This window comes from Petromyzon marinus, chromosome 51 (genome assembly GCF_048934315.1).
Source record: "Petromyzon marinus isolate PM22_M1 ecotype Great Lakes invasive population chromosome 51, UKy_Petmar_22M1.pri1.0, whole genome shotgun sequence".
Classification (NCBI taxonomy): Eukaryota; Metazoa; Chordata; class Hyperoartia; order Petromyzontiformes; family Petromyzontidae; genus Petromyzon; species Petromyzon marinus.
In genome coordinates, this window is record NC_133717.1 from 4,452,528 (window position 1) to 4,466,531 (window position 14,004).

The following is a 14,004-nucleotide window of genomic DNA, read 5'->3' on the forward strand; positions in this document are numbered from 1 at the left end:
CGGCGAGCCTCGCCATCCTCAGTTGATCGCGGGGCCCCTTGGAGCCGGCCGCTCGCCGCCCTCTTCTGGCGCTCGCCGAGCTGTGCCTTGTTGAACTGTCGAGAGCTATTGTCGCTCACGCTCAAAACTTGAAAATTGTATTTGCACACCTCTTACACAACTCTGATAGCTTAGTACGATACAGCTTATCGCAATCCTCGATTCTGCAAGCGACTCAAAACATCAGGATGAATGTAGAATAACTTTCAGCGATACTCTATTGGTCCATGCCGAACTCAGCACCTAACATCACCTCGCCCCTCTTCTCTGCGGGACACAGCACCCACTGCTAATGTCTCGAGGCCATGCCTCGGAGCTGGCTTGATGTCCTCTTCCGATCTGCCGTCTCGCTGTCCCTTACCGAGCTTAAATGTGAAATTCTCTCTCCTCTCTCCGTGTCTCTTGCCAGAGAGAAAAAAAAACAGATGCCCAGTCTGCGTTGTGGTGGGGGGGGTGTAGTCCGTGTGTGTATCATTAAGTCCAGCGCAGTGTGTACAGATGGCCCCCGCGATAATAAATTTCCCTCGCTCTGGTGTTAAATTCCTGCTCTCCCGCGGGAAGACAAAGGCGGCCGGGAGGCTCCTTCCTATGGAACACAGTCTATCTTGGCTGTGTAAGCCCGTCCCATTCCGCCTGATTCCATCTCGATTACCCTTGATGTAACATTGCATCAATATTATCTGTTTCTGTCCCCAAGATTTGTGATTTAACATGGTATTAACTTTTGCTCCTCGCCTGTATCCGAGGGTCCGGGCTATTATGTATGAGTTATTTATTCTATTTTATTCCTGATGTCCTGAGGTTAGAGAATTTGTTTTGATTTAGAAATAACTCTGACTGCCAAAACTATTCTTGAGGCTACGGTCATTTAGTATCGAATTAATAAATGGGTAATGATTCACTGATGTAGATTGTGGCCTGGTTTTTAAATGGAGTGAGTGTGAGGATTGATAATGTTAGCTTATCCTTGTAGTTGAGTTCAGAACTTTAACCGTTGTTTTAATAGCAAAGAAGAGGACAATTTTTTAAACTCGCTTGTGCGCGTGGCATCACAACTTAGCGGGCTGACGAAGGGGGGGGGGGGGGTCCCTGAAGCCTGGAATTCCCCCTTCCCTTTTGGTGACCCCGGGCGGCTGTGTTACATCAAATAGGTGAATTGTCCTTTGGCAATCTGGAGATTTTTCAGATAGTCGCTAACCTCCCTTTGCCCCGGAGTTTATTATTTATTTATGTAAAATGGCCTTTTTACAATCTCCAGCTGCTGTTTGCTGGTCTTTGTCGTAGTGGGTGTTATTTATTTATTCATAAAAAAATACCGGCAAGTATTATTAATATCAATTTTGGAAAAGGCCTATAGATACAACAACTGTCAGTTGCCCTAATGCGTTAAATACCTGGCAAATGTTATGTTGGGCAAACAGGACGAATGATCAGCACGAGATGAAAAGAACATCAGAGAAATATTAAGTAATCCCAAATACAACTGTCAGCAGTAGCAGAATACGCGTGCCAACAAGGACACTCAATTGATTTTGAAAATGTTGAACTTCTTTGCAAAATCAGCTACTACTGGCCAAAACTAATTAGATAATCTTTCGAAATTGAAAGAATTATAAATAATTGTAACCGTTCAGATAGCTACCTCCTTAGTGCTGCGTGGAAGAGAATAATCAAATAATACTTAATTTAAATGCATGCCTGTAAAGGGCACCATATTTCAATAGGGATTACCGTTGGTACAGCTATTTTAATACACAGAATGGACAGGAAGGACAAGATGAAAGGGCTCTCATAATGCACATGCATGATGTACGTTGACTCATAATTCTCCCCCCCCCCCCCACTTTGCGCAAGAGCGCATAAGTGTGATCACCACATCTACGCCTCTACATAAGGAACAAAACATTTAGACTTCTCCACAAATCTGGCTGTCGCCTGATGAAGCTAGCGAAACGTCATACTCAGATTGTAAATATTGTGGCTTGGCTCTCCAACACACCGCTGTGCTGTTCTCGTGACGAATTGGCATGTTCTGTTTACGTGACAACCCTTACTAGTTGGCTGTGTTGGGTGGTGGCGGGTTTTAACGACACATTTATATATTTACGTGATCTAACCCAAAACACCTCTTATGGATATTGGTCGCAAAAGCCTACGTGTTAAACTCGGTTATAACTGTTTTTGTACTGTACGCGATGTTGTTGCTGCTTGCTAAGACATCTGACTCGGTTATAACTGTGTTAGGTTTTGTACTGTACACGATATTCACACAAAATGTTTTCTCATTTCCTGTTTCAGAATATGGTTTCAGTTTGGAGTTCTACAAAGTTGACCCAATACCAGCCAGCAGAGCAGGGGTCGGGAACCTATGGCTCGCGAGCCAGATGTGGCTCTTTTGATGATTGCATATGGCTCGCAGATTAAACAAAATATTCTCACTTGTTTTAATCCATCCATCGATTTTTCACTGCGCATGTCCTGTTCAGGGCTGCAGGAGCAATTGTCCATTATTTTAATTGGATGATACTGGCCTACGTTTGCCGTTGCTGGGTAAAACAGGTAAACGCCCCCTTTTGAATCAGTCTGAGACTGCGTCTGCTCGGTCATTAGCTCAAAGCTAACCCTTCGACGAAGAAGATGGCGAAAAGAAAAAAAGACGACGAGTATCGTACATTTCAGGACGAATGGACCGAAGAATTCGCCTTTGTGGAGAGAGCGAGTTCTGCGGTGTGTCTAATTTGCAATGACAAAATTACATCGTTGAAATGGTCGAATGTAAAGCGGCACTTCGACACGCGCCACGCTACCTTTGCATCAAAATACCCTGCGGGAGACAGCAGAAAGAAAGCGTGCCAAGAGCTTCTGAGCAGGGTGCAAGCTAGCCAGCAGCAACTCCGCGTATGGACCCGGCAAGGTGACTATAATTCGGCTAGCTTTGCTGGTTCTTTAGCAATAGTGAGGAACGGAAAACCATTCACAGATGGCGAGTATGCTAAAACGTTCATGCTGGATGTAGCCAATGAACTTTTTGATGATCTTCCGAACAAAGACAAGATAATCAAACGGATACAAGACATGCCTCTGTCGGCAAGAACTGTTCATGATCGTACCATCGTGATGGCAAACAAAGTGGAGGAAACGCAAGTGAAGGACATAAATGCAGCGCCGTTCTTTTCTCTGGCTTTGGATGAGTCAACAGACGTGAGCCATTTGTCGCAGTTCAGCGTGATTGCAAGATATGCTGTTGGTGACACACTGCGCGAAGAAAGTCTTGCTGTTCTGCCATTAAAAGGGTCCACAAGAGGTGAGGATTTATTCAAGTCTTTCATGGAGTTTGCTCAAGAAAAAAGTCTACCTATGGATAAACTTCTCTCAGTGTGTACTGATGGTGCTCCGTGTATGGTGGGGAAAAACAAAGGATTTGTGGCGCTTCTCCGTGAACATGAAAATAGACCCATCCTAAGTTTCCATTGCATTATACACCAGGAGGCACTTTGTGCTCAGATGTGTGACAGGCAGTTTGGCGAAGTGATGTCGCTGGTCATTCGTGTGATCAACTTTATTGTTGCCCGAGCCTTAAATGATCGCCAGTTTAAAACACTGCTGGATGAAGTTGTAAATAACTATCCTGGTCTGCTTTTGCACAGCAATGTGCGTTGGTTGTCAAGAGGGAAGGTGCTTAGCCGTTTTGCGGCTTGCCTGAACGAAATCCGGACTTTCCTTGAAATGAAAGGCGTCGGGCATCCTGAGCTAGCCGACACCGAGTGGCTCCTCAAGTTTTACTATCTCGTAGATCTGACTGAACATCTGAACCAGCTCAACGTGAAAATGCAAGGCATTGGAAATACAGTGTTATCCCTTCAACAAGCTGTATTTGCTTTTGAAAACAAGCTGGAGCTTTTCATCACGGATCTTGAAACAGGTCGTTTACTACATTTTGAAAAACTGAGCCAATTTAAAGATGCATGCACAGCAAGTGAGCCCATTAAAAACCTTGATCTCCACCAGCTAGCTGGCTGCACATCCAGTCTCCTACAGTCCTTCAAAGCACGCTTTGGAGAATTTCGTGAGCACACTCGTCTTTTTAAGTTCATCACCCATCCAAACGAGTGTTCACTGAACACAGCCGACCTGAATTACATCCCTGGTGTCTCCGTCAGAGATTTTGAAGCAGAAGTGGCTGACCTGAAGGCCTCAGACATGTGGGTGAATAAGTTCAAGTCACTGAATGAAGATTTGGAAAGAATCACACGACAGAAAGCGGAGTTGGCGAGCAAGCACATGTGGACAGAAATGAAAAAACTCCAACCCGAAGACCAGCTGATTCTCAAAACTTGGAACGCGCTTCCTGTCACATACCACACACTGCAGCGTGTGAGTATTGCTGTATTGACCATGTTTGGATCTACGTATGCATGTGAGCAGTCATTCTCACATCTTAAAAACATCAAGTCCAACCTACGATCACGTTTAACGGATGAAAGCCTCAACGCTTGCATGAAGCTTAACCTCACCAAGTACCAACCCGACTACAAAGACATCAGCAAATCCATGCAGCACCAGAAGTCGCATTAATGGTGAGTGTTATAACAACATTATTTAAAAGAATAAATTCAGAGGCTTATTATACTGACATTTAGTTGAATTCACTTTTAAAATATATTATATGGCTCTCACTGAAATAAATTTCCAAATTTTTTGCTTTCATGGCTCTCTTAGTCAAAAAGGTTCCCGACCCCTGCAGCAGAGGTATTTATTAATTCTTAATTTACCGGTTTATGAACTCACCATCCTTTCGTTCATGCGCTTCTTGTACAAATTCCGTAATACAAAAATGGGTAAATTATTATTTTATGACGGTAATTGTCAGTTCAAAACGTGATTTCACGAACTATTGTTTTGCCAAATATAGTGCCTAGCGTAAATCCTTGTGTATTAGAGACATCTTCATCTAGAAATTAATAGACCATGGTTGATAAATATTACAATGATAGATGAATCTATGAAGATGGAAAACAATGATTGACGTTCTCTGCTCTGACACTGGTGAGACTAGGCCCTAAAGAAGGCTGTCTCTGGTACGGCTATTTTAGTACAAGCAATGGACAGGAAGTACCAGATCAATGGGCTCGCATAATGCGCACGCATAATGTACGTTGATTCATTAATCCTCCCCCCACACCTTGGACAAGAAGAGTGCACAAGTGTTGTCATCACATCTACGCCTCTATATAAGGAACGAAACAGGTGGACTTCTCCACAAATCTGGCTGTCACCTGATGAAGCTAGTTGTGATTACTAGCAAAACATATTCTTTGGGTCTTTCGGTAAAGTCACGTAGATGGTTCAAAGAAAATAACCATCTACGTGACTTTACCTAAAGACCCAAAGAATTTGAATTCCTGCAGTCACGAAAACTTTAAGTCAAGATTTACTAGCAAAACGTCGTACTCAGATTGTAAATGTTGTGGCTTGTCTCTCCAACACACCGGTGTGCTGTACTAGTGATGAATCGGCATGTTCTGTTTATGTGACATCTCTTACTAATTATGGCGGGTTTGACTAGACATTTCTATATTTACGCGATCTAACTAAAAAAAACCTGTATAGAAGTAATTGTGTTTTGTCGTTTTTCAGAATGTGGCTGGATCCCCGTAGCAGAACGCAGAGTGAAGAGCCGGATCGTGGGAGGCTACAAAGCAAGGCTCTGAGAATGGTCCTGGCAAGAGAGCCTGCACAACTTGAACAGACTGACCTGTGGGGGCTTCCTCTTCAGTGACCGCTGGGTTGTGAGTGCTGCTCATTGCTTCCAGAGGTGAGCGTTTCTGTTGCTTCACATGTCTTGTGAACACTTTACTCCGAGCTATACATGCTCTGATACGTGCATTGTCCTTGTACTGTTTGCCTTTTGACGTTCTCTGGTCTGTCACTGGTGAAACTAGGTGCTAAAGAAGGCCGTCTCTGGTGTAGGCCAAAGACAATGCATATATTATTATCAGAGCAAGTTTATTTGCATGTTCACCACAAGTACGTGTGGTTAATACAAGCTTGATTCCTTGCTAAACGTGTTTGAACATCTTAACACCTTAAATTTTAATTTAAAGCTTTCGTGACTGCAGGGATTCATATTCTTGGTTCTTTCGGTAAAGTCACGTAGAAAGCACCAAGAATATCTTAACACCTGTTTTATTGCCAGAAAGGGTAAACCCTATTTTTATTTGTCATTCTTTAAAAGGATGCATTGTGTTAAATGTTACACACACAGCATACAAGTTTGATAATCACAACTTGCAGCCCTTTGTCAGACCGCTTTTGGGATGAAGGCCTTGGCACATCGTGTTGGTCATGGGGTGTTGTTCGACCATACCTCACCACACTGGTCACGAATAACTTTATCTGTGGTTGGGAATCAAGCTTGGGGAATTAAAACGTGGGTCAACAGGTTCATAAGTGCAGTGTGCTAACCAATGAACCACCGCTGCTCCCACTCACACAATGAATCACAACACCATTAGAAGATATTTTTTGTAGAATTTTATTGCAGAAAGAGTTATGAATATAAGTGGAATAGGGATTAAGCGTCTCAGATTTTTTTCACATTCAGGTATGATTTTTCGTAGTGCACTTGCAATCGTGATGCGTGCCGGCGCCACAGTCCAAATTTGCTTACTTGTAAAACTGACCCACACAAATTACTCAGTTGAGATTATACAGAGCAGCAGTCATCACCCCTACCGAAATAACTTGGCAGGACCCTCCTGAAAAAGTCCTGAGACTCAATGAGGCTTACCTTGGTAAAAAAAAAAACATAATGCCCTATATTATTTGATGCTGAATGTGGTGGCTGTGTATTTACCCCCCTAGTAACAACCCAAACACCTGGACGGTATACCTGGGCCTGCACTCTCAGAACGATCTCAGTGCTTCAACTGTCGTGGCCAGAAGCGTCAACAGAATCCTCATCCACGAGCGCTACAACGGAAGCAGCCATGACTATGACATTGCTCTTATGGAGCTGTCAGAACTTGTTTCCTTCATCGATTACATACAGCCAGTTTGCCTCCCACCTCGCTTTCAGAAGTTTCCCTACCCAGGGAAATCATGCTTCATTTCTGGTTGGGGAAAACTTTTTGAAGGTGGTAAGTCCATAGGTGAAATATTCCAAACCTGGGAAAACACGTGATTTCAGAAGATACTTTGACCACTAAATAGAGCATAGTTTGAGAGATTATTTAGTATCCATATCTCAGTGTCTATGGTGTAAGAACAAAGCAACCACAGTATTGTCATATTTTGAGCCTCCACACGAACTGATTAACATTCTAATAAAATCGATCTTCTCATAGAAATCAGTTCCCTTCTGTTTAAACTCAGGATTACAACCCTTGAGTTGTTTACGTTGGGTTAAATGTAGCACCTCTAATGTACAGCATATACAAATATTCAAAAAATCCATTGATATACCCACGATTCAAGGCATGTATCGTGATTATAATGTATAAATCGGTGCAATGTTATTTTCCGACAGCACAAGTTAAACATAATTGATAGTTTAACATTCATGTTATTTCGGGTGAATGTTTGTATAATGAAAATAAATATAATATACACATATCTTCTACTGAACAAATCCTTTGATTTAATGGAGGCCCAAATCTTTGTTAAGAAACATTTTTTTGTAAAAATCCATTGGAATAATGATGGCAGTTGGGTAGCAGAGCTCTCTGGTGCTCGAGGACTATATGTAACAGGCATTAAGCTGATATGCAGGTGATATGTTGTTAACATTTAAATGTACCACGATCTAAGTCTTGATGAAATATAGTACTTCACTTTAAGATGTTTTCTTGTTCGTTTTTTTTTGTTGTGGTTGCACCCGATTCAAGAGCCGAATGGCTCACAGGGCTATACCAAAATAAATAAATAACTAAAACTGAAACACGGTTTCCAACACGAATTCTTGTACTGAACAGGCTACACACCCGACCAGCTTCAGGAGGGTTCAGTAGAGATCTTGAAGACGTGCGTCACCCCAGGGCCGCAGGCCTATAGCCCATCTCTAATCACCAACAGGATGCTGTGTGCAGGGTACCTCGAAGGAGGGGTGGACACCTGACAGGTGAGCTGCGATAACAACCAACAAGATGCAACTCTCTTGCGTAAAAACCATCTGGAGCACATAACGACTATGGGCCCAATTATGTTCCACCAGGGGGATCTTGGAAAGCAAACTTCTCCAGTCAATTCATGAACACATTTTGGTGCCAATTGACTGGAAGGAGCATGGGTGGGCCAACATCAACTGGACCTTCAACAAAAATGTCCTCATTCAAGATCCCAGTCCCATTGAACATTTCAAGCTGGCCTCAGTTGTACTGCTCTTTGCACTGAACATTTAAACCTAATTATCGGGCCTTCTGACATCCCCTCTTTGGTATCATGACATGTCATTGCTTATACTGGATCACTGTAATCATCGCTCCATCAGGCCTCCTTGTTCGTCAGTCATCTTCTAACATTGGTGTCGTGTGTCTGTTGCAGGGAGACTCTGGGGGTCCCTTGGTTTGCCAGGACTCAAACGGCCGCTGGTACCTCTCTGGAATCACCAGCTGGGGCTATGGCTGTGCACGGGCTTACCAGCCAGGTGTTTACAGCAGGGTCACCAAATTCTTGGACTGGATTCACCAGAACATGCAGTAGTCTATTATACCATCCTGCACCGACATAACACTATAGATCATGGATATTAATGATGGGAACTGTAAATGAAAATAATTAATGCAGGCAATCAATATGTAAAAATAAACGCATTGTAAATTGTTGTTAAAATGTTCATTTATATCGCTGAATACTATATTTTAACTGCACCAGAATGCAATAAGGTTTGCAAGTCAATTGATGAACAAAGGTTTTGGGTCAAATCAGACAACTCTTTTTTACACGGTATTTTGGTTTTGCAACACCTGTAATGGGGCCTGGCAGAGCAAAAATGCATATGATGTAAAAACCACTGGACCAAGGCGGAAGGGTGATTGATGACATTGGCAGGAAATGAATACAGAACTTTCTATTTTTCAATGTTGCTTAATTCTTTCAACATTGACACAATGGACAATTGATGGACTGTCTAAAATATTTGACCCAACCTGATTATACATGACAGCAAAATTAATTGCTGTCTAAACTATATACGATGCATTTATTTGTTATATTTTGACCTGTGCCATCAACTCGCGTCTCTCATACATTAATTGCAATGGCTGTTGAGCAGTAGGGGTACTCAGAGGCGATCTATATATCTTCTAGGGGACCACTGCAATGATCGGTGCATCCAGACGAGATGATGCGTTCCACAGGGAGAACGTCCTTCATGGAGGTTGTCTAAGAGTGTGTCCGTGGCAAGGTTATCGGTGATTTACCTTCACCTTCCCTGGTCAACACAGCCCATGAGTTTGTGAGCTTTGGTTTAATAACTACGTAAAAAAGAGACTGGTTTTGCACAAGGAGGCTGCAAAAAAAAACAAGTTTGTGATGCAATTCGCTTGTCACATTAAAGTTACTTAAGACGCCTCTGTGTAAATGGCCTGATATAAAAAGCATTGTCATAGTGTGCGTAAGAAAACTATGGGAAAATGTAATGAAGAAAATACTTTATGGAAATATATTAAAAATATATAACATTTTAACTGTTTTTGTGGTATTCCAAAAATCATGGCATATTTGATTGGGTAAGATGGTTTACTAGTTGGGGTGGCAAATGGCAATGATCCTTCATAATGTGAAACACTGAAAGCTGCTCTTATGAAATTTAAACTTCTTTTTAAAAACTGATTCACACGAAGCGACATGCTATTTGCCACAACAATCCGTAATATATCTAAAGCATTTGGAAACCGATGTGTATGCTTAATAGTAATCTGGTGAATAAAGATTTAAAATGTGTAAAGTATAACATGTGCGTGCCTGTGTGACTTTTGGTCAAATCTTTAGATTAGGGATCTTATAAAAAGTTCCGCGACTTTCTATCAAAACCTCCACCGCAGGGGCCGATCTTGACACTGCTGGCACAAGCCATCAACAAGTCAAATCAGTTCCAAATCGTCTTGTGCCACATCAGTCCATCTCATTTCGAGCCTGTGGCACACCTGTGTAGACCCAACTAGTCAAACAGAAGCTGATTCGGCATGCCGTAGATGTGCATGCAGGATATATGACCCAGACAACTCAGCCCTCGTTTGACAGAGGGGCTCTGATGATGGGAATGCATCCAGATCTTTGAAGGATCTGTGAGCTCACACAATCGTCTGGTTAAACCCAGGATAGATTGTAGGCAGGCTAGCCTGAATGTTTAAAACCGGCACAGATGTTCCATTCGAGGGCTCCACATTTCGCAAGCTTAGTGAAGTGACAACTGTGGTGGAGAAAACCCAGAGCTTTGAAGTGATAGACCAAGTTCCTTCCACACAGCGTTACGCAGATAATGAAAATATACTGCTGCTCGAGTGATTCGTATTGAGGCATGGGCTCCCAAAACAGGAGCTAGTCATAATCACACTACCCAGGTATGGAGCATTTTATTAAATAAAATACCCAGGCAGGTGCTTTGTGTTTGTGGGGCTGATGGTAAGGCATCATCGATTCGTAGCGAGCACCTATGAAGGCCGGAAGAGTTCACAAGGTGTTGGATGGCCAGCACCATGGCAAACCGCCTTTGTCTCCGCAGTTGCGATGCTTACCACACCAGGTACTCATTTGAGGCTGAGTCGACCTTGGGGAGGCCCAAGATCGGTTCAGATAATCGTCACTGGTGTTAGCGGGAATCGAACTCGTGTTGCTGGGTTTATAGCGCTGCGGACTAACCATTGCACCCCATCGCTCCCCACTATTCATGTTTCTCTCAACAACAAACATAGATCCCCCGTATAGCCTTAACAGATTAATGGGAGAAGTGCTGTTAGTGAGCACCCATGAAGGCCGACACGCCACACGAGGGAGTGGGTGGCCAGCACTACGCCCGACCGCCTTTGTCTCCCTAGTGGCGATGTTTACACCGCACCAGGTACTCGTTTTAGGCTGAGTCGCCCTAGGGGAAGTCCTGGACCGGTTCAGATTATCGTCACTGGTGTTGTCCGTGAGCGGGAATCGGGACTTGGGTCGCCAGGTAGCGCAGCGCGTTAACCGCTACACTACCGCTCCCCATATTTGTTTCTCTCACAAACTCTCACACACGCTTTTTCTCTGTCTGTGTCACTCCCTCTCACGCAAACACACACTCTCTGTCCCTCTCTCATTCTCTCTCAATGATTCACTCCGTCTCACGCTCTGTCTCAACAACAGACACTCTCCATCACATTGCACACTCTCTGTCCCTCTCTTTTTCCCACACACGCATTGTCAATCGCACTCTCTGCTACATCACTTACTGTCTCTCTAAAACTAACTCTCTCTGCATCTCTCCCTGTCCATCTCTCGCACTTTCACACACTCTGTCTCTCTCTGTCACTCTGTCACTGTCTGTGTCTCTCCCCGTCCCTCTCTCACACACTCTGTATCTCTCCCTGTCCTTCTACACTACCGATCCCCACACACACAAAGCCTTTACATTTGGGGCAAGTGCTGTTTGCGAGCACCTATTAAAAGGCTGCACGTACAAAGGGGCCAGCACCACGCCCGACCGCCTTTGTCTCCCCAATGGCGATGTTTAGACACCGCACTAGGCACCCATTTGAGGCTGATTTCACCAGAAATATCGCTACATATTACCTGGTGATGCCACATAAATAATAAATAACTCATCAAATAAGGGCCTACTGCAAGATAACTTCGCCTCTTATATGTGTAATGTATTTTCCATTTAAGTCCGCAGAGTGATTGACGAACGCGTTCGTGTTTAGAGACCACCAGCCCTGGATATCCCGGCCAGGCAGCTCGTGGTCATGTGACAGACGCGCGCCTCCCACGTGACCGGTAGTGACGTCACGAGATAACGTTGGACGTGACGTCAATCTCAGCAGTCCACCGTCCCCACAGAAGCCGCTGGTTCCGAAGAGGCGGAGCTCAATCTGCTTCTACATCGCGTCTTGTAGGGATTTATTTCTTTATAAAGATGTACATCTTCATGAAGGACATCAACAGCGCTACGATGAAGACCAACTCACAAGGTTTGTGTGTGTGTGGTCAACCTGCCGTAGCGCTCACCAATAAATCAGAATCAGTTTTTTTAGCCTGGAAAAATCCGATGAGCTATGAAGCTCTTAAATTTCGATTTAAAGCTTTCGTGACTGCAAGGATTCATCTTCTTTGGTTCTTTCGGTAAAGTCACGTGGAATGAGAATAAAATAATAAATTGATAAAATAAAATAACACAATAATATTCTCACGACGTTTCGGCCACAACACAAGCGGCCTTCATCAGGTAAAGGGACGAGACTGTCTGGAGTGCTGTCCTCCGATGAGCTATGAAACGTTATTATTTTATGAAGCTCTTGTTTAACATGTCCAGTAAAATATGTACACGATAAACTTTATTACACACCACACACACGGCCAACTCATCACTCGTGTAAAATAAACACGGGCCGTCCATAAATGACGTCTAGCACCTAGTGGGGGGGGGGGGGGGTCAGACATTTGTGACGATCCATGTCTTGCTCCCAGCGCGTGTAGACAGCCTCAGGCCTTAGCTTGGCCCGACGCTGGGCCCACCAATTGCTGAACTATCTGGAGAATTGTGGAGGGAGGTACACATGTGCAGACACAGAGACACCCTTACACACGTGCATATTAATTCGTTCATCAACTCTAGGTTGGCTATCTCATAGCTTTACACTGCGTTTTCAGGTTTTACCATGTGAACATCCCAAGCACGTGGAGCGAAACGTCAAGACATGCCAAACAATATGCAGTATAACACAAAACATGTCAGAGAGCTGTACAGAACAACTGCTAAAACCTAAGTAGTAGCTGTTTTTCATTTAGCTCGTTGTCAATCCACTACACTCTTGTCAGTCATGGGAGTTGCTTGTCTAATATTATGAAACTATGTAGCAAGTGTCTGATCGGAATAACGCATGATACTTTGTCCAGTTGACTGGTGTTCACTGCTTAGCCGGTGCACACTGCTAACAAGCTGTCGACCTGAGTTTTATTCCCAGCCGTGGCTAACCTCAGTGGGGAGTGGTATCTGAATCAGTTCTGCGCACTAGCTTCACCAACCCGAAATGAAGACAGTGGTGATGTATGGTCAGATAAGCCCCAGGACCCAACTGGCATGAGGCACCCCTCATTGAGCAGTGGATTGACAGCACTGTACATGTGCATGTGGGTCTGGAATGCTATTGCCAATAAACTTCAACTTGAATCACTACCTATGAGATCTTCACTCAAAACTGCTCTAGAGTTGTACACCCCTAGCTGCCACTGCTATTCAGTGGCCTAAAATATGGCTCTAGATTTTGGTGTTATAATTTATTTATGTAGTTTATTGTTAAAAATTCGGTCACAGTCCCTATGATCACTGTTACATTGCATTTATGGCTTTTATTTTGGTGATTTCGAAAACGTTTTTTTTGTTTTTGGCCATGTTTTTGTTTATTGTAGTACGGAGTTAGACTGATGGCCTTAATCTTAGTTGTCTTGTGGTTGTTGTTGTTATTTGACTTGCATCCCACTGGGATTTTTGCACACAGCGTTGGTGTACGGTGCTATTTCAGGAATATTTTTATAGTTTTTTTCCTGGATTTTCTGTTTGCACAGTCACATAATCACTTTAAGATGTTTTCTTGTTCATGTTTTTTGTTTGTTGAGGTTGCACCCGATTCAAGAGCCGAATGGCTCACAGGGCTATACCAAATAAATAAACTATGAAACTATGATGATGTGTGACGGGGGGGGTGGGGTGGGTTTGAGAAATGTGACGTCACATCAAAATGCGCCACTTTAAATAAATATAGAATTGTTATAACA